This window comes from Numida meleagris, chromosome 3, assembly GCF_002078875.1.
Source record: "Numida meleagris isolate 19003 breed g44 Domestic line chromosome 3, NumMel1.0, whole genome shotgun sequence".
NCBI lineage: Eukaryota > Metazoa > Chordata > Aves > Galliformes > Numididae > Numida > Numida meleagris.
The window spans coordinates 59,634,827-59,662,602 of NC_034411.1; the positions used below are offsets into that span (position 1 = coordinate 59,634,827).

General features: G+C 40.0%; 2 long non-coding RNA genes across 4 annotated transcripts; one reads left to right on the top strand and one right to left on the bottom strand.

Annotated features, from left to right (window-relative positions):
• Positions 1–27,733, top strand: LOC110396594. 3 transcript variants are annotated; one of them, XR_002437086.1, is made up of 8 exons: positions 1–625; positions 1,252–1,344; positions 10,028–10,152; positions 18,135–18,832; positions 19,124–19,235; positions 19,786–19,887; positions 22,648–22,803; positions 27,609–27,733. It is a non-coding gene; the product is annotated as an uncharacterized LOC110396594 (long non-coding RNA). The 3 variants fall into 3 exon arrangements; XR_002437085.1 differs by lacking the exons at positions 18,135–18,832; positions 22,648–22,803; positions 27,609–27,733 and having other exon boundaries at positions 44–625; positions 19,786–22,594; XR_002437084.1 differs by lacking the exons at positions 10,028–10,152; positions 18,135–18,832; positions 22,648–22,803; positions 27,609–27,733 and having other exon boundaries at positions 64–625; positions 19,786–22,594.
• On the bottom strand, positions 18,710–27,776 carry LOC110396596. The gene is made up of 3 exons (XR_002437088.1): positions 27,692–27,776; positions 26,574–26,674; positions 18,710–18,796 (listed from the first exon to the last, which is right to left on the bottom strand). It is a non-coding gene; the product is annotated as an uncharacterized LOC110396596 (long non-coding RNA).

A 27,776-nucleotide genomic window follows, 5' to 3' on the forward strand; every position in this document is an offset into this window, starting at 1 on the left:
TGCATTATTGTTCTTACTCTCTCTGATTAGAGTGCACACAATGAAAACAACAGCAACAGCCTCATTTTGTAGCCCTCCTCCCAACACAAGGCTGTTCTTAGACTGTTTTTCTTTCTCGGAGTCTTTACAGAAATTAACTGCTTCTGTGCTGGAAGATCCCAGGCACTTCAGCTGCTTCTTTGGAAGCCTCAGAGCATAGCCTGACTGGGGGCAACATTTTCAAATGCATCCAGTTGGCTTGGGAACTAAAATCCTTTCTTTTAAAAGTGGATGTTTGTGTAGGCTGCTTCACGCACCGCTGGAAATGCACCACTCAAATGCTGTGGCAATATGCACAACACAACAATTCCAGTAGAAAGAAACAGAATAAACATATTTAGGCATTTTTTCCATTGGATGCAGAATGCTTATGCATGCATTGCATTAAATGCTGGGTGCAACATGCACAATGTCCCAGAAGTGAATCACAGCACCTGTGCTGTCCCAAGTCTGAACACCACTGCTTTTTGTCTTACTCTCTGGTCAGACAGCTCTTGGTCTCCTGGCTGTAAAGCACCAAAATGGATGGAGAACACCAACACCTGACCTATGCCCCTGTTGTGGAGGCTCTGTGGTCATTTGGCAGGTAATAATCTACATTTCCTGAGGCTGCTATTTGGGTACTCCATGTCCTGGGGTGGGACCCACTTTGGGGTGGGACAAAACTCGATGTCCTTCTTATCCCAAACACGCAAAAAAGTGTTTCTGTGGAGGCACTGGGCAAGGTGTGGGATTTCAAATTTACCCTTTTGTAAAATGCAGGTTTTACAGTCCCTGGAATACATTAGGTGGCACAGCAAATAAAGGAGGAAATATATTTTCTTTCTGCTTAACAGATTGGATCATGTCCTGAAATGCCTGGTGCCTGTACTTTGGATGTACTCAAGTACTTCTTAGAAGATGGACTTATAAAGCTGTTTCAGAGGAGAATGTTAGATAGCCCAAGTTTCTAAGTACAATGAAGGCAAATGATAGCAAAGACTGAATGCATTTTTACAGCACATTTTATGTTCAGTTATAGCAGATGCTATGCTTTCCTTTTTTTTTTTTTAAACAAATATAGATATCTTTTTTCAGCACAGCAGTGGGAACACATATGGAAGAAGGCATATACCATATGAAATGTTTTGTTTTAGGACCCACTTCTGATGTTTTTCCTATCTTACAACTTCACTGCAGAAAAGCACTCAATGCCTTTTGTGTTCTTCACAGGGAGAAGTAGAGCTGCATGGGATCCCTCCCCACCTTAAGGACCTGTGAGACTTCCAAGCATCACTTGCTCCCTGTGACCCAGAATCTGCAGAGGTACCTGGGGGGTTAATGACAGATTTTCTTTAATTGCCATCTAGCAGATGAAAGACAGATGTTTACTTTTAAACCACTTTCGTATCAGAGTAGAAACCAATTTGACATTTGTATTTCTGTGACTTGAAGCAAAAGAAACAACCCTTTAGTCAATGCTAAATCTATTCTTCTATTTTTAGGAGAGGCTGACCTGAACAAAATCAAACAAAACTGTAGATTTACATAGCTCTTTTCTGTTGCTCTTTACAGGGTCAGAGTGGTTAAATATGCAAGTTTTCAGAACTTTAACCAGTTCGACTTAAATATCAGATTCTCTTCAGAAAATCTTTTCTGATAAAAATATGAGAATAAAGTCATTTCCTGCACAGTGCAGGGAAAGATTTCATTTATTCTTCAAGAATCCTACTGGCATCACATCCCTCAGACAAATAGGCTTGTCTCTTTTCATGTTAACAGTGTCCTTATGATCCAGAATTAAAGCTGGACAAAATTTTGCTCTTAACTGACTGCTATGTGATTGGGCAGAATCGACCCTTTGGCTGCCTTTAATGTTTTAATTCCATTAACTGTTAGGGGATGCATAAATAAAAAGCTGACTAGAAAAGTGTAAGAAATCATTTTACTAATCTTTTCTGAACTTTTCCATGTTTCAAAAACAAATTTTGTCACTTAGTATGTGAACTTACTAGGATGGGATTTGGGTCTCAAAAACATTTCCTCTAACAAAAGCTTGGAAACTAGCTGTCATTACTCTTGCTTCTCCTTCTTCCCAGATCAAATAGTTGTGCCAACTGCTTGTTTTGTTTAGCACTCACAGTCAGAGAGATATCATGGCTAATCACAATATCATTTTCTAACACTCTCTGGAAGGAAATCTCAAATTGTTCTTGAGAATTTAAATATCAGACTAATTATAAACAGGGGCACCAGTTTCCGAAGGACAGATAAATACAGAACCTAGAGCATGGTAAAAAGGAAGACTATCTAAATATTGTTAAGCCACTCTGCTCACAGATTTTTTCAGGAGCCTGTGGTCTCCCTGATTATGTGGCTTTTCTCTGCTTTCATTGTTTTATTTTTCTATCAATCTTTTTCTTTATAAAGTTCAACATTTAAAGAAAACTGGCAAAATCGATCTCTGCACACTTCGCTACCATGCCTAGATTGAGCTGAAACAGTTGTTTTCACCTGTGCGCTGGGCAAAGTCATGGTATGCTCTGAATGGGGCACACAACTGCACGTTCATGTCTGTGTTGCCACATGTCAGAGAGGAATGTCCATTCTGGGGGATGGTATCTATGAATTGAGAAGTTTCTGGCCCCACATTACGTGAAGTGCTGTAATTGCCAGCTTAGACAGCCCATTAGCCTGGCTCTAGAGTCACTGAACAATTGCATTTAGCTCATAATTCAGGTGTTTTAAAAGGTTGCCCCTTGGGTCTACAGGGCTCAGTGGGATTGCTGGCAGTAATCAGGGACTGGGGGTGCTGCATTCCTTGTAACACCTGTTGGCACTCCACTGCTGGAGCAAGCAGGGCCAAGAAGATGCTGGTTTCCTTCCGCATGTGCAGCAGTGGGTTTGGGTGGCAGCAGAGCAGTGGCAATGCACTGATATATGCCTGCATATCAGCTTTGGCCCGCCTTCTCTCTTGCTGCAGAGTAGGCACTTCATCTGGCTCCTTCTCTTGGTCCCAAGTACAGTGATGTGACTTGACTAATTCACAAAAACTTTTCACTTCCACGACAGCCATGGAGTTCCTCATAGTTGCTCCACTCAAGCACAACAGCGCAAGATGAATTCTGACAGTAAACAGACTGGAAGGCAGTTTTCTTTCTTTCTTACTATTTTATTTATGGGGAGGAGGCCACACAAATAATTGAAGATGCCTGTTTGCACCCACTGCAATCTGTGAGTGGTTTGAAATGTAAACATGTCAGCTCATGACTGAAGCTTGAGAAACACATGTGCTGAAGAGCCGCCGGCTGTTTGTCTGCTGTCACACTTACCTTCCCAGCAGTCTCTCTCTTGTCTCATGCGTGGACAGCCTGGGAGCAGGGAGGTATATGACGCTGGTGTGAGTTTCCATGGAAAATTTGATGTAGAGGATGGAAACACGCATATGACGTGAGGGGAACTTATGGTGCCTTTTAAATAGTAAAAAACAAACAGCATTTCAGACCGTTCTCTTTTTTTTTCCTTTCTTGTATGACATACAAATTGAGATCAGCTGAGGCTTCAGTAGTGATATACTCAAAGAAACTGAAAAGCCGTGCAGAAGTACATGACAGAAATAACAGACAAAAGTTCATCAGGGATAAGGAAACAGAGGCCAGGAGTGCAGGTGTGGCCTGTTGGACAGCTATGCTTAAATAGATATGGTAAGGTGTAAGAGGAGATTGAAGTGTTGTTTAATAAGATTTTATTTCTGTGGAAATAAATAAGAGGGATTACTTTCAAAGTGACCTATGTAAATTTAATTTTCACAACTAATACACTGAATGAATCAGATCCTCCACACAGTTCTTGATGTGGCATGATTTCTGAAGACAAATGTAACCTCTATAATTAGAATGTACTTTCATTACAATGTAAATGTACTTATACAGTTGTACTTACAATTCCTATAAATAGTAAAGAAAGATTAATATTCAGAACTTCTAGAATCCTAGACTGCATGGGAGACAACATTTCATCCCCTCCAACTCTGCTATCAGAGGGAAATGATGAACTGTTATTTAAATGTACCGGATTGAAAACGAATAATGTCAGGTGAACCATTTTCCATAGCAATGACTGTGAATTAGAACAAAAGATAGAAAATACCGAACCCTACAAGAGATATTGAGAATGCACAGAAGGAAGTTTGTAGAGGTCTTTAGGACAGAGAAAAATGTTCATAGTCATCATTATTATGTTCTCTTTAATCAGAAATAGAAAGAATCAGTAGGATTTTGTAGAAATTTCTGTTACAGTCTACTGAGTTAAATCAAATCAACACTCTCAATAATGTTCATTCATTTAAAAATAAAGGAGGTGGTACACAAGCAATAACATTGTGGAATGAATAAAGTTGATGCAAAAAAAAGAGCTCTGGTATGGACCTACCACCAACTTTATATTGGTGTTGCATTGCTGGCTACAGTGGCCACAGCCCTGATTAATTGTCCTGGTCAGTCAGATCCTGGGATAGAGTCTTGAAGACAAACTTATACTCCGAGGGTGCTGGATGTGAGATTATTTGATTACAGTCTTTGCTGGGAGCAGATCCACAATATTTTGAGTTGCTGGGCTGTGCAGTGGTAGCAAATGTTAAGAACTGTCATGTGTACTGACTCTGTACCCCATTTCTCTGTGTGACTAATGGCCTCTCTCTGAAATGTGTGCGTAGCTCCTGTCAAAATCAGTGAAAATTATGCAGAAGTATCTGAGGACAATGAGATCATGGCAAACTTTAATTTTCATCAGTTGTGAGAATAGTCTCACTGCATTGTTCCAGGGTTTCTTTTCCTAATAACTGTTTTCTGCAACTTAAAGTTTTTATATTAATGATAATAATGACAAAGATCTTTTTCTTGAGTTTTCCTGAATGAGGTTGTGCCTCACTTGTATCTAAATTTAGTCTGGGTATGACTACTCTAATATTTTCTCTTATTTCACATTATTCTACTATCTTCTGTCTGTTGGCTTTAAGTCAGACAAAGAAAGTCAATATTTTCTCTGAAAGTTATTTCATTTTGTTAGTCTATGATATCATAGCAAATGTCAGCTGATCTTAATGCAGAGTTGAAGACAGACTGTTATCCTTCCTTTTACAAATAAATAGAACTAAATAACATAGATCCATGGTCAAATTAAGTATTTTTGAGCTATTACAGCAATTAAAACAGTCCTTGGCTGATGAGAAAATCTGCCTCTTTTCCTGGGGTCTCCTGTTTCTTGTCCACTTGCATTTGATCTCTATAAAGCTGGCCATTTTGCTGGTAACAAAGTCATCATTCACTCATTGCTTAACAAGTCTGAGCACATTTGATGGCTGATAGCTAGATTGCCAGCATGATCCCAGGTTAGCTTCTTTCTGCTTGTTCTTGCTTCACCTGTAGGGCCAAGGCAGCACAGGATGGAACACATGGCAAGAAGCAGGAAATGATAGCCACTGTGTTTCCTTACACCAACAGGACATTGATGCTGCTTTGACTTCAGATAAGCCTGTTGGCACCAGGTGAGAGTGTAGTGCAACAACATCAAGAGCCACATCGGTTCTTCAGCCAGTGATTTTCTCAGGAACTGGATATATCTGGTTTAACAACTGCAAAGCAGCTTTACACATGTGTAACAGCATTATGTCTGTGCAGGCAGTAGAAATTAGGGGCTATCTGAGACTTGCACTTGCACAGGAGCAGCGAGGGAAGTGCACTTGGGTTCTCCCTCCCAGCATAATGAATTAACTTTTGCTTCTGGCAAAAGGGCAAGCGGAGTGTGTTTTAAATTCCCTTCCTGCACGTAATCTCAAGAAAAGGAACACAAGGCGATAGCTGCTGAACAAAGAGCAGACAAGAGCTCCCAGCCGCTCAGCCTACCCTTCCATCACTCACACTGCCACTGGCTTTCAAGACCCGCCTAGGTCATATTATGACTCCTTTATTAGTGTTTAAGGTCAGCGGGAGACATGCAAGTGCATCCTATATCAGGAAGCACAGTGTGTCTCCAGAGTGAAATATTTGGCTGTTAGCAGGAGCCGTGGTCGCGACTCGGAAATCCCGGGGAGCGATCTGGGGGCAGACAGCTCCAGGCGCCGCACGGCCTCGCGGCCTGCAATAACAGAGGCCTTCCTGCCATTCTCTGCGGCGCTGTGTGGCTGCCAGGCATCCCTGCAGAGCTGCCGGAGGCCGCGTTCCCTCCTGTGAGGCCGGCCACCAGCTGTGGCTCGGCAGGCCAGGCTGCAGGCCTCCATGGAGCCACCGGGCCTGAAGCCAACAACAGGAGTGCGAGGATGTGGTGGAGAGGCTGCCGGTTTTCCGTGCTCCACGTACTTTTGATCTTACTTTAATGCCACTTGGAGTACAAGCATTTCTTTGAGCAATGTCCCCTCAAATAGCTTTTCACGAATTTGGGTGTAAAAACTGAGGCTGAAAGCGGATCACTTTTCTTTATCTACAGGACAAAATTCAAAACATTTATGTTGTAACAGTATGTGCAAGGATAATATCCCCTTCTTTATGTTGTCCTTATGCAGAAGAGATAGGGACAGATAACGGTGTGTAAATATCAACAAAAATCTTAGCATTGAAAGGCTTGCCACATTTTTAAGCTCTGGTCTCATAGCAGTATAGAGAATCCTCTCTAAAACACATCCAACTGCATAGTAAAAAAGTAATTATGTTCTCTAACAGCTGAAATAAGGTTGTCAAGGATTCTTTGCCTCAGCCTAACATTTTACAGCTACCACAGCTCTGAGCCCTCCAGAATGCTAAACACAGATAAATGGGGTGAGGAAGATAAAGTAGCACTGATGCCTATTGCATCTACAGAGTAATTTCCATCAGAGTTCTTTGTCTTCAGACTTTCACCACCTTTTTTCACCCTCAAAATGGCCCTGACAACCAGTATGTATATATGCATGCATATTTACATGCATTTTTGCACAAGCATGTGTGTGCATGCATGCACACCAAAATCACCTATTTTACTGTTTGCTTTTTCAGATTCAATGAAAACAAAGATTCAGTTAAAACGGGGGGGTACAGCCTAGAAAACATTGAGGCAGATTTGAGTTTGCAAGGTCTCCATTCAGAACCATTTTACATTTTTTAAAAATCATATTTGATATTTTATTGAAGTTTCACTAAATCTCACACTTGGAACACAGTTTACAAGGAAACAAAGAAATATCCATCTTAAAAAAATTTAGTAAGGAGAAAACTTGGCAAATAATTTAAGTGTTGATAAAGCTTGAATTAAAAGACTGGGGTTAGAGGAAAAATACCAATCAAATCACCAATCTGTGGTCAATAGTCATCTTCTAAAAATGCCAGGTTTTTATGAAACATTTTTGTGTGCTATGGTCAGCTGCAGATTATTTCCTTTTTTTTTTTTTCTTTAGCACAATGAAAGGAGGGGAAAAGTCACATTTTATAAATGCTCAAGGCTCTGAGCTAAGGCTGTAGCTTTAACTTCTTGACTCTGAGTAAATTTTCACACAACTAGAGACATTCTATCAATACATTTCACATAAGCAGAAGCAATGAGTGTATGTACATGAAAAAATTTTTACTGAAGAGTCAGCTTTCCCCAAAGTATTCTACCCTATCTCAAAAATAAAATAAAATAAAATAAGATACAGCATTTATTTGCACTTATGGCACGTCTGCATGTGTGGTAGCAATTAAGTACTGACTTTCATACTCTGCTGTTCTCCGGGGAATTCTGATCAACATCCTGACATCCTTGTTCTGGTTAGCTGACATGGGCATGCATAACATGATCCCCAAACACCTTGGGTAGACAGCTCACAGATGGAGATTTGCTTCTGTGTACTGACTTTCACAGTCAGATCAGATTAGTAGGTCTAACTTCACATCAGTTGCCTTTGACATTTTAGGTTGCATTTAATTATTGATTGTTGTACTGCACTAAGGCTAAGACTATGGCTCATACTGCTGTTTTTAGAAGATCATCTACAACTCACGTCTTTGTCAGCACCCAGAAGGTCTGCTGAGGACTCTTGGGAAATGTTAGTTTCAACAGATCTCATGCATGGTTTTCCTGTTTATTCCTCCTCTCTCCCATCAAGGAAGTACCTCTTGCCCTGGTGAAAACAGCATGAGTGTATGAGGAGATGGAGGGAATGGTCTGAGAGTTTTTTCCTTTCCCATTCTGAGAGAAGAACATTGTTCACCAGTATAGACCACGCAAGCCTTCACAGGCCTGGAGAAGCTGAAGCGGGTTGTATGCAATCTGTTTTTCTCACACAGATCTGAGATCAACAGCGTGACAAACCTGGCTGTGTCAGACATGCATGGCAGGCTCCGAGCATTAATAAGCACTTTTTTTTAGCTGTCACTGAAAGACAAATCTCTGCTCTGTGGATCTCTTGGAAGATATTTACTGCTTGGGTATAAAGCAAAGCAACTGTTGGACAGATGAAATTAATTAAAGGTTTCACTTTGCTAACTAAAATTTCATATTTCCCTCCGCATAGGCTTTATAGGTTACATGATGACCAACCTAAACAATATCACATGACATGCTGTAATTTTATGTAAGTAATGTAAGGATTGCTGTAATCCTGCATAAACCTAACTTTGGATGTTTAGAAGTATTATGCAAGTGTCCAACATGAAAATAATCATGTTTCTTATTCCACCGCTCTCGCCAAATACCATATTGTCTTTACTGGAAAACTGGTGTTCATCAAACAAGTTTAAAGCTAAGACCAAGAGAGGGTGGGACATTGCATTCTTGGGAAATGACATTATAAATAATACGGTACTGCTTTGTCTTTGTGCAGTTAGTAAATCTGGGATATTATAGGCTAAACAGGGAGAGCACACCATACTGTGTTTGCTCTCCAGCTTCTTCTTCATGGTAGTTTTTTCTTCAAACACATGGACTAAATAAGTTGATCTGGACTCACCAGAACTTCCAGTTCCTTTCTGCTTCATCCTCTTGAACTTAAAGCTCTAGATGAGGAAGTATCAAATATTCTTAATTTTGTAGCCTACAATCTCCTTCCTTTCAACTTGCCAATAAATAAATAAAAAAACAGGGAGGGGGACAGAGTCAGGGATAGGAAAGAAAACTGGTATGGCTTTGTCCTTCTTTCTGTACATAAAAATAGATGTCATTAGATGTCTTAGGGGAAGGATAGAAGAAAAGGAGAGGCAAAAAGGTTGAATTTGAGAGATTGTGTCACAGAAGTGTTGAGCTATAAGCAATAAGATACTTTATGCAAGTATCAGTGTGTGAATGTTAGTGGCTTTCTGGAGGTTACAGGCCCTCAGATAAAAAGCAATGAAAAAATATCACCCAGAGATATCATTTTTTATGTAGAACTTTTGATTTTCCTTTCTATAGTATTTCACAAATTGAAATAGAGAGGTATTTATTTATTTATTTATTTATTGATAGGATCAGGCCTTTTCTCTTGACTGAAAACAGTATTGTAACGTATGCTTACTGTTCAAGATGTGATAAATAACTCTCACTCAAAAGGCGTGGAGATGTTCCCTATCAACTTGCAGTGCTCTGTGCCTGTCCTGGGGGCTTAGTGAATGCATCAGTCTCACACGGATGTGCCACTGCTATGTGCTCTTATATGCAGGATCTGGGTGGAAGCTGTTTAGCTGAAAAACGCTAATGAATTCTTTTATCAAAGGAAACAAACGGCATACCAGCAAGTGTTTTATTAATTTCTCATATATACTTTGGTGGTTCTCTGGAAAGTGCAATGCAGTCAGAAATCTTGGAAATAAGTAAGATGTAACAATAAATAGTAACAATGAAAACAGATTTTTTAGAAGTCCCTTTCTTGTGGGAGCATTTTCTGAAGGGCCCAGACATGGAAGCTTGCAAACATAAAAAACGTGACTTGGCTGTAACAAGCCCCAAAGTTATGCAAGGCTCTTCTCTCTTTTCCCTCTTTTCCTTCTCACCATTTATTTCTCTGTTTCCTCTTTTCCATCAGAGCACAGGTTCTGGAAAGGAAGGAGGCACTACACAGAAGACAGCAGTGAGAATGAGATTCTCTCTGCTCAGCAGGAGTCTTTAAAATATTGCTGTCCTGCTGCAGCATCAACACCTCAGAACCTGGTAGGTTATCGGAACATTCCAGGAGATGCAGAGACACATAACAGTTAAGTATGTTTCATAATAAAGGGGAAAACAGCAGAGAAAACATGTTTTCTCATTACACTCTGCTTCACTGTGAGAAGAGGAACTGAGTGGATTAGCTGGAGATAGGCGACTTGGTAAAGGAGAATCAAAGTGCTCACCACTCCAGTGCCAGCTGGCAGAGGATGCACCCTGGTCCTGCAGAGGGCGGGACATGTGCAAGGCACAGTGCCAGCCCCAGCTCTTCCTTTTTTCTTGATTGCTCTGTAATTGTTAATGTTTTATATAGGTTTGAGTAAGTGTGAAGAGCTTTAAGAGTAGAGTACAGATAAAGCTTTCACATTTTTCTGTATGGAAAAGTCCTGGCAACACTGACCAGAAGGAAACAGAGGGAGGTGTTTGGACAGATCACTGAATGTGCTTGGAAGCAAGCAGGGTTTTTGCCTACAAACATCCCTTTATTTTTTTAAGCACATAATAAGATGTATAAATGAGAATAGGCTGTGGTTTATATGCCATGAGAAGCACAAGTTAGACTACTCATACTCATCTAAGTACTTGTTATGTTCATGTGAGCCAGTGAAAAAAAATATATTGAATAATTCCTGATAATAATATCAGCAATAATAATTCCTGATAATGAACTCTGCCCTAAAATATCCTCCTAGTGATTCTCAAAAGCTCAAGCCAGCTTTTCTGCACTGACTGACCCATAGCTCAGAGCTCAGAAAACTCTTGGAGTCCCTAGCTGAACATGAAAACTGATACCTAGCTTTTCACTGAATTTTCATTGAATTCTGTAGAGCTGCTTTCCAGAGTCAGCCCCAACCCTGTAGTGATGTGGAAGTTACTCCATCCCAGATGCAAGGCTTGTCACTTGCTTTTGTTGGACTTCATGAGGTTTCTGTCAGCCCATTTCTTCAGCCTCTTCATGTCATTTAATATATATTGATATGGTGAGATCATTCCCACAGACTGCCAGAAGACTTAGAGAGGACAAGTGCCTGAGTGAAGACAAGTGATAACAGGCAAAAAAGGCCCAGAGGTGCAGGACACCTTTTCTTGGCTGGTGGATCCCCAACCCTCATAAGTAGTGGCCTCGCACTCTTCGGCTTTCTCTTGGTACGATCTACCCATGTAGGAAACCTTCCTTATTGTCCTCCACCTCCCTTACTAAGTTCAGATCCAGCTGAACTTTGACTTCCCTGACTCCATCTTTACATTCACAAGGAAAGTTTCTACCCTCTCAAGTAGCCTGTCCCCACTCTTGTTTCTGTACACTTCCTTTTGTGTTTGAGATCAGACAGGACTGTAGTAATCATCCATACAGGCCTTCTGTCACACTTCTGCTCAGCACTCTGCACGTTGCCTTGGACCATTCCTGTGCTTCAGGGAGCCTGCCCTTGATGATCTGAAAACAATTTAGATGGATCTGAAGCTCCAGCATGGTGCTTTAACCATGAGTGCATTTCCTTAGCAGCCATGGCACCTGTGGGCACCCTCATTTCTCTGTGCTGATTTTCTATGGCATTCTAAAAACAATGGATGGATTGGAGTTATTTTTGAGGTCTAAGATGATGCTGATCCAGGAAAAAGTTAAAGCTGCAAGATAAAGCCTCTGACACAAAAGAACTGTTTGTATAGAGATAAAAAAATGTCTGTGAGACAAAACCCCATTACTTTGTAATCACATCAAAGGTAGGTATTTAATATCCCAAAATCTAAACATCATCATACACATCATCTTTTTTTTTTTTTTTTTTTTGCTTCAAATATATGTCTGTTCTGACTTCTCTTACACACACCACTGGGAATGCATTAAAAGAAAAAGACAGCTTTTCCCACCTTACCAAGCTAATTGAAAGCAACACTTCCTTGTAGATCTTGGTTTTTTTCAGGGAGAAGATAAGAAAATAAACAGTATAGATGACTGACATTAAACGCACTATTCTGAGGTGTAAATGTGTCAGTGATGAGTATGGAATAAGAACCTATATGGTATAAAGCATTATGCTTCAGCTTTATGTTTTTCACAGTCCCAGTGCACTAGAAGGGATATCCAGCTGGTGCCTTCTCAATTAAACCAGCTTGGGGAACATTGGAGGAAAAATTGTTTTCATCTTAAATTCGGAAGTAAGTTCCTACATCTTCTCCTGTTGAAGAAAGCTTTAAGAAAACATGAGGATGAATATCTGAAGGGCCTAAGAAAGGTACATGAAATGTACCAGGAAAGACCCTACAATCAGTAGCAAGACAGTGTGTGTGCAAGTGTCTAGATTATAACTGAGGGTTCTTTCACAAGCACGTGTCTTCAAAGCACCCTTGGCACAAGAAATCTCATTCTTTGGATTACCCAAAATATGATGCATGATGCTAAAGTCAGAATTAGAACTGAGCAGTGAGAACAAATATCTGGAGTACCCAAACATGCCAAGACACTAAGTTAGGGAGCACTGCAAATAATCTGGTGTTGGATGGGATGGCAGAAGATTCACCTCACAATTCTTGCTTGATGTTTGTCCTGGCTCAGAGTGAACTAAGAGATCAGTATAATAACACCCATAGTAAAGGAGCTTTTGTGACAAACAAGCAAAAATTTAGCACATCTGTAAAGAGCCAGCATGGGGAATTTGGGTAGATAGAGATGCAGACAACAAAGTCTGTTCCAATGGAGAAATACAAGCAAGATCTGAGAGTTTTAGAGAACTTGCCATGGAGACAAGCGCTAAGAAGTGAAATTTCAGACGTTTTGCTTTTATTATCATTATTTATTTATTCTTTATTAGCATTGAGTCGATGCCTTTGTTTGAGGTTCTGAAAGGGAATAGCATTTATGTAGAGTATGTGATGTGGTACTGACTGGGATAGGAGAACCTCCCTCTTGTGAAAATTGCTTTGATTTTCGTGTGTGTTCTGTGATCCAGGTGGACAAAACTGCATATATGAGGGTACGTAACTTGCAACTGCTTTCCATAAATCCTCATACAATTCAGGATAAAAAACTGTAGGACAACATAGAAGTTTAGGACTGCAAAAATAATTAAGAATAAAGATATTTTTCTAGAGCTGTGAAGGAAAAAGTTGCTATCTGAGAATAAATAACTGTTAAGCTTGAGGGAGTTATTTTGATTCATTTAATATGATCTTAAACATATTGATTTTTGTTCAATTCCTGATACTCAGCATAGGCATTAGAGTAAATTTTGTAATGAAAATCTAACCTAAGATTCAAAAATAGAAGGATACAGCGACTTTTGTCAGCTGCTAGTGAACAGAAACGCTTTATATATACAAGGATCAATAGGTAAAATGTTCTGGCATGGTATACAAACTCCATTGTTTAGAATCTGCACTGAATAAAATTATTTTGGTTGCACGGTCTTCTTCAAGTCTTTCTCACCTTCCCATGTGGAGACCTTATAGGGAAAGTCTTCAGGGCACCTTTCAATACTCTTGGGTCACTATGACAAATCAGGAAAAGAACAACGTTGACTCACTTTAATTTTCACACCCATGCTGATAAAGAATAACTTAGAGCAAAATCTTCCTAAAGGTTTTCTAATATCTTACCAGTGTTTTGTACAGTAAAATATATATATACAAATGTTTCTGAAAACAAAACAAAACAAAAAAATAAAACAGGAAACTAAAAGGGTTAGTGCAGAACTAGGTATGAACCTTCACAAAGTAATTTTTTTCCTTGCTCAGTGGTAGTTCTTAATGCATTTTATTTATTTCTACAACAGATGTTTGCAACTTCTACTGTTGGTAAATTTGTAAACAACACAGCATAGCTACTTAATTAAGGCTATAGCTGTGGTTTAGCCTGCTTTATATTTGGGATAAATCCTTCTACTTTTCAAATCATAGGCAGAATAAACAGCTTTTGGTCTTAGTTTTTTTGATTTGCTTTGTTTTATGGGTCTTGTATTCTTCTAAGTGCCTGTATGTGGGTTTACATGAAAAGAATAGCTGCAGAGATTTTTAGAAGAACTCTGGAAAAAATAAGTAGAGCAATATATGAATTGCACTATGAATATTTTCTGTTCTCCAGAGGAATTATTGATTAAGCTGCTAATGAATGAAGTAATGAGGAGTGTTATGCAAAAGTAGTCAAATGCCTATTTCTCTTTTGCTTCTGCTTCTGCTCATGTAACTTCAGCAAAATGTTTCTTTAAAGACATGAGATATTCTGAAGGAGAGAATCAGTTCCAGAAAAAATCACATTATATGGTTAGATCTCTCTAATTTATTGACCATAGAAGATATCTGTGACTATTTGCATTATTCATCTCCATGCAAATTTAAAATTCGTTGCAGAGATAAAGTACTAAGCATGCTGAGAAGTAAAAACTGCCACACATCATGCTGCAAGTAATAACAGTGGAAGTAAATAATTCAGTGCATCTTCTGAGGTGGACTCAGATTTAGTGCAAAGAAAAGCTGCACCATGATTTTATCAGAATTTGTTCTTCTCCCTGGAGTCAGTATCAGGACTGCCATTAGCTAAATACTATTCAAATTTCTGTAGTTCATTTCATAGTGGAGAGCTTTTAAGTATTACCTCCTCTGTCAAAATATGAAGAAAATTTGCTCTGGAAGAGAGATAAAAGAGAGATGTCTTCTGGCAAAGACCTTAAAGTAGGTACTCAAGGGTCTACAAAGCCCTAATCTTTTCCCTTCTAAGGCAAACTAATTTAAGGAATATGCTATCAGGCTCACAGCAGATCCTAAGAACTCTCCTGGGCACATTTGGGTAGCAGATCAGGAACACTAGTTGCATAAAATTGATTAACAGAGTTTTGCAATCAGAAACATAGGAAAAGCTTATACTGAAGGTCCTGCAAGAAATAACCTGTTATTAACCTCTGTTGAAAACATTTTAACATATAAGTAATTTGCAAAGCATCCATTTCTGTGAAAAACTACTGTGGACATTTCAAAAACTCTATGCAGCAAAGAAGGCTCAGAGTAATCCTGCCAGAGCTTAACTTTCCTGGGTAACTGGGACTTTATTGCCTATAAGTTCTGTGCCTGTCCAGACAGGACACTGAAGTTTCTTCTGAAAATAAAATTCAGTATTATCTTACTGGCCTGGGTTACCAAAAAGATAAGACACAGAAGGAAAAAACAGCAAAAGAAATAGAGGTAGTGGTGGGACACAGAATGAGTGAATTGCAGGAATTATTGACAGGATTAGAAATTGTTCTGGGCAACATGTTGTGGATCATTGCAGAGGTGCTCTTACTGCAGGATACTGTTGTTGCTCTATCATGTGGTATTCATCATGTAATATGTCTGTGCATTTGAACTATGTTTTGCAAATTAAACACTGAACAGATGTGGGCCTATAGTATAATTGCCAAGGTCTGTGAATGTGTATTCCATCACAAAATGGCACAAGCTTCTGTGACTGATGTAATCTCCTGCTTGAAATTGCAAGAGGCACTGTAAGAGCAGACAAAAAAACTGAATGGCTGAAGAGGTAAAGAATAAACATGGAGGTAGGAGGCTTTGCAGAACCTTGGAATTTCACTAAGCCTACAGGCTCCAGATTCTGATATATGCTAAAGCAGCCCATCTGAGCTGTCCAGAGTAGCAGCATAAAGCTCTTAGTATTGGCTGACTGTTGGCCAAAACTCTACAGTCTATGTAAAAACTCATTTACTGTTAATATGCGATTTCCAGCTTTCCCAGTTCACCTTCAGTCTCTTCTTTCCAAGGAAGATAGGCAAGTAAGACATCTGCAGAGCTGTCAGTTGGAGCATAGAAATCTTCACTCACTCTTTGTTTCTTTATTCTCACCTCATCTCTTTAAGAGTTAGTTTCTTTTTCTGTTCCACATAATTTTACTCACTATGACCTTGCATCATTGCAATTGGAGGAGCTTGGTATTTTGCTGGGAGGGGAATTGCCTCCGGGTAGTATACCGGTAACAGGTATTTCCTTCCAGGAGTGGAATTCAGACTTTTGACTGTTGCTCGGTTACATGAAACCACTGATGATGGGTGAAGTCAGCCCAATTTCTAATTTTCTGCTGGATTTCATTCATATTTCAATGAGGTTTAAGAGCAATAGGTATTATCTTGTCTGCTGCCAGACATACTGCCAAGTTGTTTGAGCCCTCTACAACCTGTGCCTTTGAGAGTAAACGTTTTTCTCAGCTGATAAGCACTTCTGATATGCAAAGAAGAACAGTGCTGAATAAACAATTAGGGAGTTTCTTCATCTACATTTAAGTAAGGAGTGTTCAATCACATTGATTGATAAAAAGATTGAACACTTTGCTTAATTTTTTCTTCCTAAATCAAAATGAAGTATTGTTGTACCAAGGAATACAACAGACTTGATCATTCCGTGCAAGTGGTACCATTCATTTGGCTGTGATCCAGTTTGAAAATATGTGATGACTTCTGATATTTTTAGTAGTTGAAGATTTACAGGATGCTTATACATCCTTGAGAAAACTAGAGAAACAGCTGTACTGAGCATTTATGCAATGAGAAGTTGGATCTCTGACAATGACAGAGAACTAAGAGAGACCAAATCTATGTAGTTTCATAAGTCTCTCCAAGAAGAAAGATGGCCGCACTGAGACAATAATCTTTACTTATACAAATACATACACAATGAGAAATAAATTTTCATGTAATACAAGGCAATTTTCTATTATTAAACTGACAGTAATATCTAACACTAGAGATAGCAAATACTTTGGAAAGAACCTGGTAGAAAGTGATAAAAGTATTATGGAAGCTGCCTTTAGATGCAGAATTTGTTACATTGATTATAACAGGAAACGAGAAGATTTTATTGTTGTCTGTGACATTCTACGGCCTGTAGCTTCACTGTGGAAGAAAACATAAGACAAATATATCCTCGAATGGCTGAGTTAGAGATCATGTAGTCCCTGGAGCCTCAGTGCAAAGTGTTGACAAACAGACTATATGCAATTACATCATCAGTTGAGAAGATGTAACAAAATAATCTATTATATGTATATTTATATATAGGAACAACAGTTTCTCAATTTGAAATGAAAGAGGAGAACAAATTACCAAGGAACCACAGTCAAAACACCAAGAACATAGAAAACTAACTCTCCTCACATTGCACTGAGTGACTATGCAGGATGCTTCAGATTTACAGTAAAGTTTTCATGGCAATGACTTGGGAGCCCAAATTCTGTGATCATTCGCTATGGCCACTCTCAGGCTGGAAGTAATTTCCCTTCTCTTGTGGATGACAAGCTCCCACTGTGTCTTCAGCACCCTGGAGTCTCCAGCAGGTCTCCATATTTGTGTGTGGGCAATCTTCATGAGGATTTTCTTCTCTCTAACGTCTCTTGTTAGGAAGGGGATGCTGAAGGACATCTGGAATGGGTAAGGTTAGATCTCTACCTAGGAGTGGTAAAAACTCCACTAAATGGCAGTTAAATTGCTAAAACTGGCCCAGTAAATGAGATCTTTTTCCACTTAAAAAGATCAGAAATAGTCTCAGCTGTATAAAATATTTTGAAGGGGAGTGTATGTGGGGAGTGGCTTTGACTAGACATTGACACTATGTGTAGAGTGCTTTTTTTATCTGAAATAAGTTTTTGTGGTGGAATAGTGCCACCACTCACATTGAGTGAGGCTTTATGATTGAATTTGATAACATTAAGGAACAGCAATGAATTACTTAAATGCTGGATCACAAATGAACATCAGATACTGTACAACATTTTCTTCTTTGTTTGATATAAGCAGTATTCTTACACAGGCTAGGGACTTGAATCAGGATTTTCAACTATTCAAGCTTATGCTGGGCAAATGAATGTTCCTTTAGTAGGTGGTACTGCACTGTATTTTCATATATCCGTACCTTATTTGATAGACATGGATCTCAGGAGACTTTTACTACAGTAAGTAGATAGTACAACCACAAATAATCTTTTCAGCTTTTCTTTCCTACTTTTACAGTTCTCCCTTCCTAAGGACTGAAGGTGCATGCCTGTAGGCATGCAAACACTGGGAAGAACAATGTTACCAAGCCTGTTTGTAAAGAAAATGCAGGTAGCAACACTTGGAGTACTCAAGAGCAATTTATATAGCCATCTAGATAAAGTTACAGGAGTGAAGTTACGTTAAGTGCATAATTCTGTGTTAGTCCTGCTTATCTCATTTCATTTACTTGACAGACAGTTCTTGTACTAGACCAGTTTGTGCTTGTGTGAAATAAGCAGTGAGAATAATTCACAATCATTCTTCTTTAATGTTTTTACCACCTGGAGCCAGAAATGGGCTTTCAGCCCAAGGAACAAGGAAGCTCCTTTCATAACTTCCTAAAAATCTTCCAAACTCTCACTCTGTTTGACATCATGCTGTACACAGCACTTCTTTCAACATATATAGTAGAGCTTATTGATGAGTACCCACTCTGCCCTTAAAACTAGGGAGTCATGTCACTGTCCAAATGTGCAAGTTGAAATGAGAACTGTGTTGGGATACTCACAGTTCCCCTTTATTGCCTTTGTTGAAGATGAGTTTGATTCAGTACCTACTTGAGTCCTGTTCTCTGTGAATGGTGGATGAGCAGCAGAGGGTCAGGCATGACAGTGTATGTTCTGGAAGACTATCACAACCTGCAATTCAGAAAACTTGGTGTGAGCGCACTAAAGGTAAAGAGAACAATTGGATGAATGTATCACATCATTGTATGTATTCTTTTTATCCCTAGGACTGAGTGCTTGCAAATGGCAGCTTTCAGAAATTAACTGATGTGCTTACTTTCAAACTGGCCTTGTCCCAAAGTAAATATGAATTGAGAGATCATGAAATGGGATAATTATACAAATTATATACAAAATAGAAAATGATGATAAAGAATCTATGATAGCATCAATGAAAAATGTTTTCCCCATTTTGCCTATACGTAGAAGTTTTATGAGTTTTGTTTTTTTGCATTTTAGGGTTCTCATCCAGAAGATACTCAAAATGTCTTGTTCACAAGGAGTACTGGGGAATTAAATATTCTACGCAGACTATATTGCACTAAGTCTTGGAAAAGAAGACAACCTGCTGGTGAGCATACAGAAGTTTAATTATTCTTCTTATGTAAATCATAGCTAAACTATCAAATTCCCCAAACTACTAAAAATTAAGGATTCTAATGGAACCTGTGTCACAGTACTAACTACAATTGCTAATCACTGAGTTAGTCATTCTGTAAGATTTAATGCTCTATCATTCTGTTGCTTCTATTTGCTCTAACAAGGTCTCTCACTTTTTATTGAATAATATCATCATTTCAACAGGGAAAGGCTCCTCAATAAAGGAAAAAAAATGCCCCCCTGTGTTCACATAATACAAAACATTCCTCAAGAATGAACTCACACCCTCATCCTAAATGTACTGAAAAGCACTGGAAACCTGACTTAGTACCAGCAGGATTTATGCCAGAGCTTGTATTATCATCCCATGCTGCTCTAATTCTTTGATGGTTCAGATATTTTAAGTCCTCTTCAAGCCAGAATAGGACTGCTAGAAAAGCATGAAACTGGCACAGAATCTGTAGCATGTGCTCTGGTTACTCTGACAGACATGATTATGTGATGATATCTGGGCTTCACAGGTGATCTGACAGAGCTCCGATTCCTGAGAGGCACAAGAGGGGAGAATGCAGAAACTCCGAAGCTGGGCTAAAGAAGAAAATTTCCTTCGGCCAAACAAAATGGTGGGCTGGAAGCTCAATAAAATGTGCAAAATGCTTCGGCCAGACTGAACACCATTGCATCTACTTGTTCCTAGTGGGGGTAGGAGGAATTAGTAGCTCCTACGTCATGACAGCACTTGAGAATAAAAGGATGAACCATAGAGAGACCTCTCTGATTAGGCCTTATCACTGTGTGATCTGATCCTTCTGAAAGATTCAATGTGTCTTGAAATAGTTTGATTATGGAAATTCTTCTTTTAGCAGAGAAGAGGCAATTCCTTTTGTCCAGAAACTCAATAACTTCATTTAGTACTTTTTTGAAGTTTCCTTCAAATGGGCTATTTACAGGAATCAGACAATCTCTTCTGGAAGTACAACTGAATGTGTCCTGAAAGAACAGAGAAGACTCTGATAGCAACATACTAACAATACTTTTTGCATAGAAGGGGAAAAATGAGTGAAAACTTTTTTTTTAATCAGGTCTCAAGAGTGTCTTCTGCAGCCCTTCATAGCCAGATGAAAGGATCTATGTGATGTTTACACAGACTCCTGCAGAGTAATTGCCATAGCAGCTCATATAAAAGCAACAGTAGAAAGGTGTAAAAGTCATTTGCTAGGAAGAAATAGGAAGTGATCAGCAACACTTTAAGCAAATTATTGCCATGAAATCACTCTCTCAGCTTGAGATAAGTACTTGGGGTCTGTTAAAGCTATAAGAGGCCTGTGACTTCTCCTCCCAGTACCTTTTTCTGAAAAGATTAATTCATAAAAAGAGGCGATGCAGTGGACATATGCATTGAACTCACACTGAATATACCTGTCCTCAGGCTATGGCTGGCTCCCCCGCATATGTGTGAATTAATGTGTGTGTGCATGTTCAAAGACTTCAAAAATGTAATTATGAATGATGTCCTTTCGCAGCAAAACTTAAGTCTGTATAATTTAAACCCCTTAGAAGTGGCCATTCGTAGAAGAGCCATCTGCAAATGTCTATGGTAGGTAGCAGAGCTTTGAGCTGCCCTGAGAGTGAAGCACTTGGCACAGGTGAGCTGGGGAAGGAACATGCTTTTGAGGGAAACCTGCAGGACAGGAGGAATTTTGGGTCTGCCTGTGAAGCTAGGCCAGCTCTGCGGACACCCTGGCTCCCTAGGAAGGAGTTATGCTCTCCTGGCACCCTGCCTGTGGATGAGAAAACTTTGCCCCTGTGAATCCCCATCCTGCCCTTGGCAAGGGGCCACGGACTCACTGAGCATTTGTCTGCTTGTTCCAGCTCCTGCTTATTACCTCCAAAGCATACTTAAACTGCAGATCCAGTCTGTTGTTAGAGGAAACTCAGAAGTGTTTTCTTCAGAAATAGTCCCATTCCATCATATTCCTGGGTGCGCAGGTTTTGGGGCTTATTTAAAAATAAAACAAAACCTCTTTTTTTTTTCTTTTTTTTTTTTTGTCTTTTGGGAGCAGATGGAGTGGATGTGAAAAATGAATATGAAATCAAACACTTTGCCTTTTACTCAAAATTCAACCTTCTTCCCTTCACCCATGATGTCACAAGTAGGATTAGTAGTGCAGATGGGGACTAAGCAGTTGAGCTCTGGAGAAAGAAATTTTCATTCTGTAAATCTTTCTGAGATAAACTTGGCTTTCCAGAGATGCAGGGCTCTAGGGTTATGATACAAATAGAAAAACAGAAATAGTAACAGGATATGGTAATATAGACTGTGTGTACATCTGTGTCTGTGTGCACAGAACAGGGTTAGCAGGCAGGGAACTTGGGAATGGTGCAGACGGGATGAGGTGGGATGGTCTTCTGATATGGGCAGGAGATGGCAGGGATGGGCTGCCTCTGGCATGACAAAATGGTTCTTGGCACTTGCAAACTGTGCCCGAGCAACACCCAGGAGCAGGCCAGGAGGCTGCTGTGGGCGCTGCTCCCAGGAGCCCACTGACAGCCAAGTGGTAGAGGCAGACATCGGCCAATGCTCAAGCCCTTTCCCTGGCCTCACTACATTTACTGGAGCAGACACAGCCAGAGCAATGCCAGGATATGTACAAAGCAGGTGATTTGGGAAAAGTGAGATCTCTGCCACAGAGAGGGGAGTCAGTTTCAGAGTTCCTAGAGGGGTCTCTGAGGATGGACAGAGGCATTGCAGGCACTTCTTGAATCAGCGACAAGAAACTGCTGGCCAGCAAGAATGCTTCAAGTTCCCCATGCAGTTACAGTGGAAAAGAGCCAAGAAATCCCCAGCTACCAGTTTTTAGGTATCATTCTCTGTATTTGGGGAACACAAGCAGCTGCAGGGATAATCTGCTCCAGCCACAGTCTGCCTCTGTCAGACAGAAGAGATTTGAAAGTGCCACAGAGTCAGGGCTCAGTTTTTTGACCCAGGCCCCTCAGAGTCAAGCTGCCACACAGGCTTTCATAAGGGTAGCTCTGAAAAGCTGTGGTAAGCATTTGCTATTGAATTGCCCCTTTCTGATCATCCCAGAACCCCATATACTACAGCACTTGCCAACTTACTTGGAGGTGAATTCACCCAGAAGGAAGGATGTAAGGATGCTGCTGTTCTTTTAGCTGCCTCACCACTAGCCTCAGTCATACAAGATACTGCCAATAGTTTTTTTACTCTAATGCTCATTCTTCTTACACTTATTTGCCTGTAAGCACTGGTCATTCTCAGTTTATTTTTGAAAAATAAAATGTTTTACCTTTTTTTCTCATCTGTCATAAGTTGTGTTTTCTGTGTTCTTTGTTCCTCCCAGCTACTGTTCTTTCCTTCCTAGGGATTTGGCTTTTGTTATTATTAAGTGGAGATGTGCATGGAGCACAAAAAATTGGATCCATCTCTGGCTTCAGCCTTCTCCGAAACACAGGCACAGTGCAAGACAGAGTTTGTTCAAGCTCATGTCTGCATGGAAAATATTCAATCTTGTCTCAAGGTTTGTTTACATGTTTTTTTATTTCAATATTATACGAACCAACTGCTATTTAATTAGTGAGGCATTGTAGAAATTCTTCTTATGGGTGTAATTTGCTTTGATCTCTTGCCTGAGGAAGGAGTTTAGCAATGGAACCACTGTGTCTTCCTAATACCAGCACACATAATTGTACTTGCTTTGTCCAGGCTGTGGACTGGGTTATTTCTCTACTGATTTTAAATACTCATCTCAAACAAAATTCTTCCTGTCAAGAGCTAACTGTACAGCTCCTGCTTCTTTTCTATTCTGTCCTGGCTTAGCCTTCATGTTCCATACTGCTGAAACTATTTTTTATTAGGGTCTTTCAAAGAGAAAAATGATTAGTGAACATCTTTTGGAATCTGGTTTCATAACCTCATGGGTTGCTTCAGATTATTAATTTACAGTTCTTTACATGTGTGTGGAGAAAAAAAGCAACATCCAAAGATTTTTATCTGTGCACTCAGGTGTAGCATGTGTGCAGTTATTTACTTGTTATGATGACATTGCCACACCAGGGCTTTCTGGGGCACCAATCTCATTGACCTCTTCAGCATTAGGTGGCTTGAATCCTATTCAGAGTGCTCTTTTAAATGTCTTTGCTCTAGCAGGAAGGAGCCTGCCTGGACATGCTGTCAGGTGGATAGCAGAAGGTGAGTCTGGCTCCTTTCCTTCAGAAGAAACAGCTGTGCTGGAGCCAGGCTGGGAGGAGAGGTCAGCAGGTCACCTTGGGGTCAGGGATGCAAAAAACTGAGTTTGAGTAAAGTCCTGGTTTCCACAGAAACAGCAAATCTCCCCTCCCACTTTTTGATCTCCTTCTTTCATCTCTCCCAGCTCCTCCCTGCAGTCTTGGCATCTGATGTACGGGGGCCAGCTAGCTCAGATTCATCTTTCAGCAGCAATCGAGGGAACTGCTGACATTCTACCCATACTTGCTTGGCATTTAAAACATTCTCCTCTGCTGGAGGCAAATCTGTAGCTAGCGACAGCATAAAAAGTGCCCCAAAGGCAAAGGGTGAACCAGCATCTGAAAGGGAAGAGCAGGCCCTAGTAAGACAAGGACACAGTTGGACTCCGTTGCACAAACTAGGAGGGAAAATAGGTAGTGGGAAATGCTGTAGGAGGCAGAAGGAGGAGAGTAAATTCTCCCTTACCTTGCCCATGTGGTCTCTGCTGAAAGGACACGTATGGGAAAACGAGTGTTGAGCCAGTTTATGACATAAATTGTGAGGGATGCAGATTGGGAGGATTTCATCAGTGATCTTACAGAGGTATTTTTTTTCCCCTGTATATTATCAGGCACTTTTCTCCTTTGCTTTCTTACAGTCTGGACTGACAGCCTGAGCAGCTTTCTCTAAATAAAAGCTAACTCACAGCAAAGCTGACAAACAATCAGCATTCAGTCAATGCAACAACTTCCACTCTTCTCCTCTCTTCTCTCCCCACCTCTCATGCCCACTATCTCTGAAGTTTAGCATCCTCTCTTACTTGTAGGAAGACCAGTCTAGCAGATAGAACAGAGATGGTGAAGCTGAGGAAAACTCCTTGCACAATCCTGCCTCTCAAAGTACTTTGTGCCTCACATACAAACCTGTAAAGTGGTGGTAGCAAGGAGGTATTGCCTCCAATTTGGACCTGATGGTCCTATTGGTTCCCTATTGTGATCCTATAAATGCAGTGGCTGCGGAAATAAGAACGTGTAAGGATAGCAAAAAGACAGCTGGATAGCATGTTTGAGGAAAAATAATGCTGAGCTCTTCTTTCCTATGAAAGAAAAGCCAAAGCCTTGATTTAAAAGAGCAGGATGAAGCAATAAAAAGAGCTGGCAGCAGTGAAAAAGAGGGTAAAAAAATATTTGTTGATGTGTATTTATAAAACTATGCTTTCGCAGTATCCTGCTGTCATATGTTGCCGTGTCCTTCTTGGCTTCTCCTGGCCGCACTCAGACTTCAGTCAATCCTCCTGATGTCTAGGCAGGAACTTCAATCTGCTCATGGAGCTGCACATGTTGTTCAACTCATCTCTTGAAGCAATGTAACATTTTCTACAGCTCCACCATCCTCATTCTGCACGCAAACATATTTTACAATGTTCATATGGCTTTCAGCATGACTATTATTATGGGCTGGACCTCTTGGTGGGCAGGCAGTGTACCAATATGGGACAGAATTTAACAAACAGTATCTGTGCTGCCATGCTATGTTGTAAGGTTTCTGCTTAATTGTGGAACAGAAAAACAAAAGACTGTGCTCTAAGGTTTCCTTCACTGTGCCACAGACTTCCCTTGGCCCCAAAGTCAGGGATGAGCTGCTCAGACTCCCATGAGACTGCCAGTAAAGGGACAGAGTTGTACAGGATTAAGGATGTAGTCAAGGCAGTACAGGGGTGAAATGAGGTGCTGGAGGCAGATGTCCTCATCTTCTAGTACCTCTGCTGCTAACATGCTGGGAGCGAGGTGAGGGCAAGCCCTCATAAGGAGGGGCAATGCAAGAGTAAAAGAAGGTACAAATGTGGTACACAGATAGTTGTTAAAATTCCCCAGGCTTGAGAAATGACATTAAAAATATATTTTTCTTAAACTGTTGAGATAAAATACCAGGGAATGTAAAAACAAAGGGAAAGGACTTTTTTTCCTCTTTGTCCCTTTATTGCCCTTTTCCTTCCTATGACCTCTTCCTTGACACAGTGAGTCATGATCCTGTGGCAGATGGATGGGAAACTTCAAGCCATAGATCCTTCCTGTCAAATCCTCACTCCAGACCCAAACTCCTGCTGATCTCAATCATCTCAGCTCTGCGCAGCATTCGTCTCAGCTGTTTGCAAAGCAATGTTAACCACCTGCCTGCCTCAAGACATGCATTCTTGGGACACCCACACCAGTAATTTATACTGTGGTAAAACCTCGGTCTTGTCAAGGTTCCTCTTGAGCTGTAAAAGTGAGGTAGCAGGTAGAGTCCACACTTTGATTTTTCCCAGACCATGGATCTTCTTCTGTCCATTTTAATCTCTCCAAGATTTATCAGGCAAACACAGGTTTGATAAAAAGCAAGACTTTCAAATGTCTATTCAGCCACAGGGCAAAACGATGTTGAGGCTGTCTGGTACTGCCAGTGAGGACTGCCTTAGCAGCAGGCAGGTACCTCACCACTGGTTTGCAGATGTGTGTTGTATCAGACTAAAGCAGGGAAACTAAAGCATGTGGAGCCACTTGCCCAGGGTTATACTGGACGTCTGCCAAATAAGGCTTAAAGTTAGGTTCAGAACAAATATTGGTTTCAGAATCTGAAAGGTTTGATAGCGTCCCTTTGATATCTAGGGTAAGCAGTAAATCAGTCTTTCTGCATCACGTGTTAGCTACCATTCTCAGTCAGGGTTTCAGAAATTAAATAGTAGCGTGGAGAAAAGTTTTGAGAGCTTGGGCATCAAAAAGCTGAGAAAATCCAGGCTAACTGACAGGTATTGAGGTGGGAGAGAAGTGTTGCACTTGGGTAAGAAGGAAATCACCAGTTTTTCCCTTGCACTAGGAAAAATTGTACTTTTTAGGCAAATTTCCCTTGCACTTGCACAGTGAGTCACTGCATCAACAAATGCAAAAATGCACATTTGCAAATAATACGTACAAATACATAACAATAATAAACTAAATTCTGAAATCTTTGCATTGATTTTCAAAAAACTTGACGATATTTTAATTATCATCTCAGCCATGATTAATAATGACAATCCTTTTCCAAAGCAGAATTGACTCATACCTTTTTCAAAGCCAGAGAGCAAGTAATACCAGTAGGGAGCTCTGCTCTGGTCTCCCGCTGGATCTGCTGGAAGGTGAATGTAAGTAGTGACATTGCTTGTCCTGAAATCAGTGAAAAAAAAACAAAAGACCAGATAAAGACCAGATGGCAGAGGCTTGATAAGCTATACTCAATTTAATTTTGCTGCAGAATAAGCCATGCAGCAATGGTTGTGCATGACAGATCTATATAAACTACTCTGGAATCTGTGTTTCATGTGACAAATCAGTATTTTCCATACCAACACACTTTATTTTCTTTCTTTTTTTCTTTTCTTTTTTTTTTTTTTTTTTTTTTTTTGCTCATTTAAAGAAGGGCTTTTTGTAGAAGTGAAAATGCTCTTGAGTACTCTGACCAAAGAACTCCTCTGGAATCTGCAAATCCCTTGTCTTTCTGTTGAACTAAATATCTCATCATAGCATTCAAAGCATGCAGAAAATTCATCAACTCCCAAGATTAGGAGTATGACTACAGATAAATGTCTTTTTAAAACAAGATACAGATTTAGGAGAAAGTTGCATTTTCTTTAAGTTGTGTATTGCATGTGTGAAATAGATTAATCAATACTTTTGCTTATAAGCAAATATTACAAACACATACTTGAAGTTTAGGGAGGATTTCAAATTTAAATCAATTCATTCATATATACATTTGGCTTCAAACCTTCATTCATTAAGGAATGCAAGGAAAAAATAAAATATAAAACAACCCAGACCTACAAAAATTGCCTTTTAGATGCGTTGCTCTGTCCTTTATTAAAGCCAAGTTTTTACATTATTTTGTGCAGGTATAAATTTAAATCACAGTAGGTCTGAATCAGGAAGAGATTTACTGTAGCATCACATCCATCCCACAGCACAGATACTGCTCTGATGTCCAACCCAATCTTAAGCGTCAATAGCAGTTTCACTCCTGGTTTTTGGTCTTTACTGAAAAAAATGCCTTCCACTCCCATGCAGCTACATTTTATCCCAGGTTTTTAATTTCCATTCTCAGGTTGTGTAATAAGTCACAGCAAGGGCATCTAATCATCTCTAGAACGTGACAACATTTGGTTCAGATTCCCTTATCAGCATCACCTTTCCTTCTGCCTCTGCCCCATCCTTAAAGAAGACCAGGCGGTGGGCCTTGGACATCAGTCACACATCGACCACTTCTTCAAAC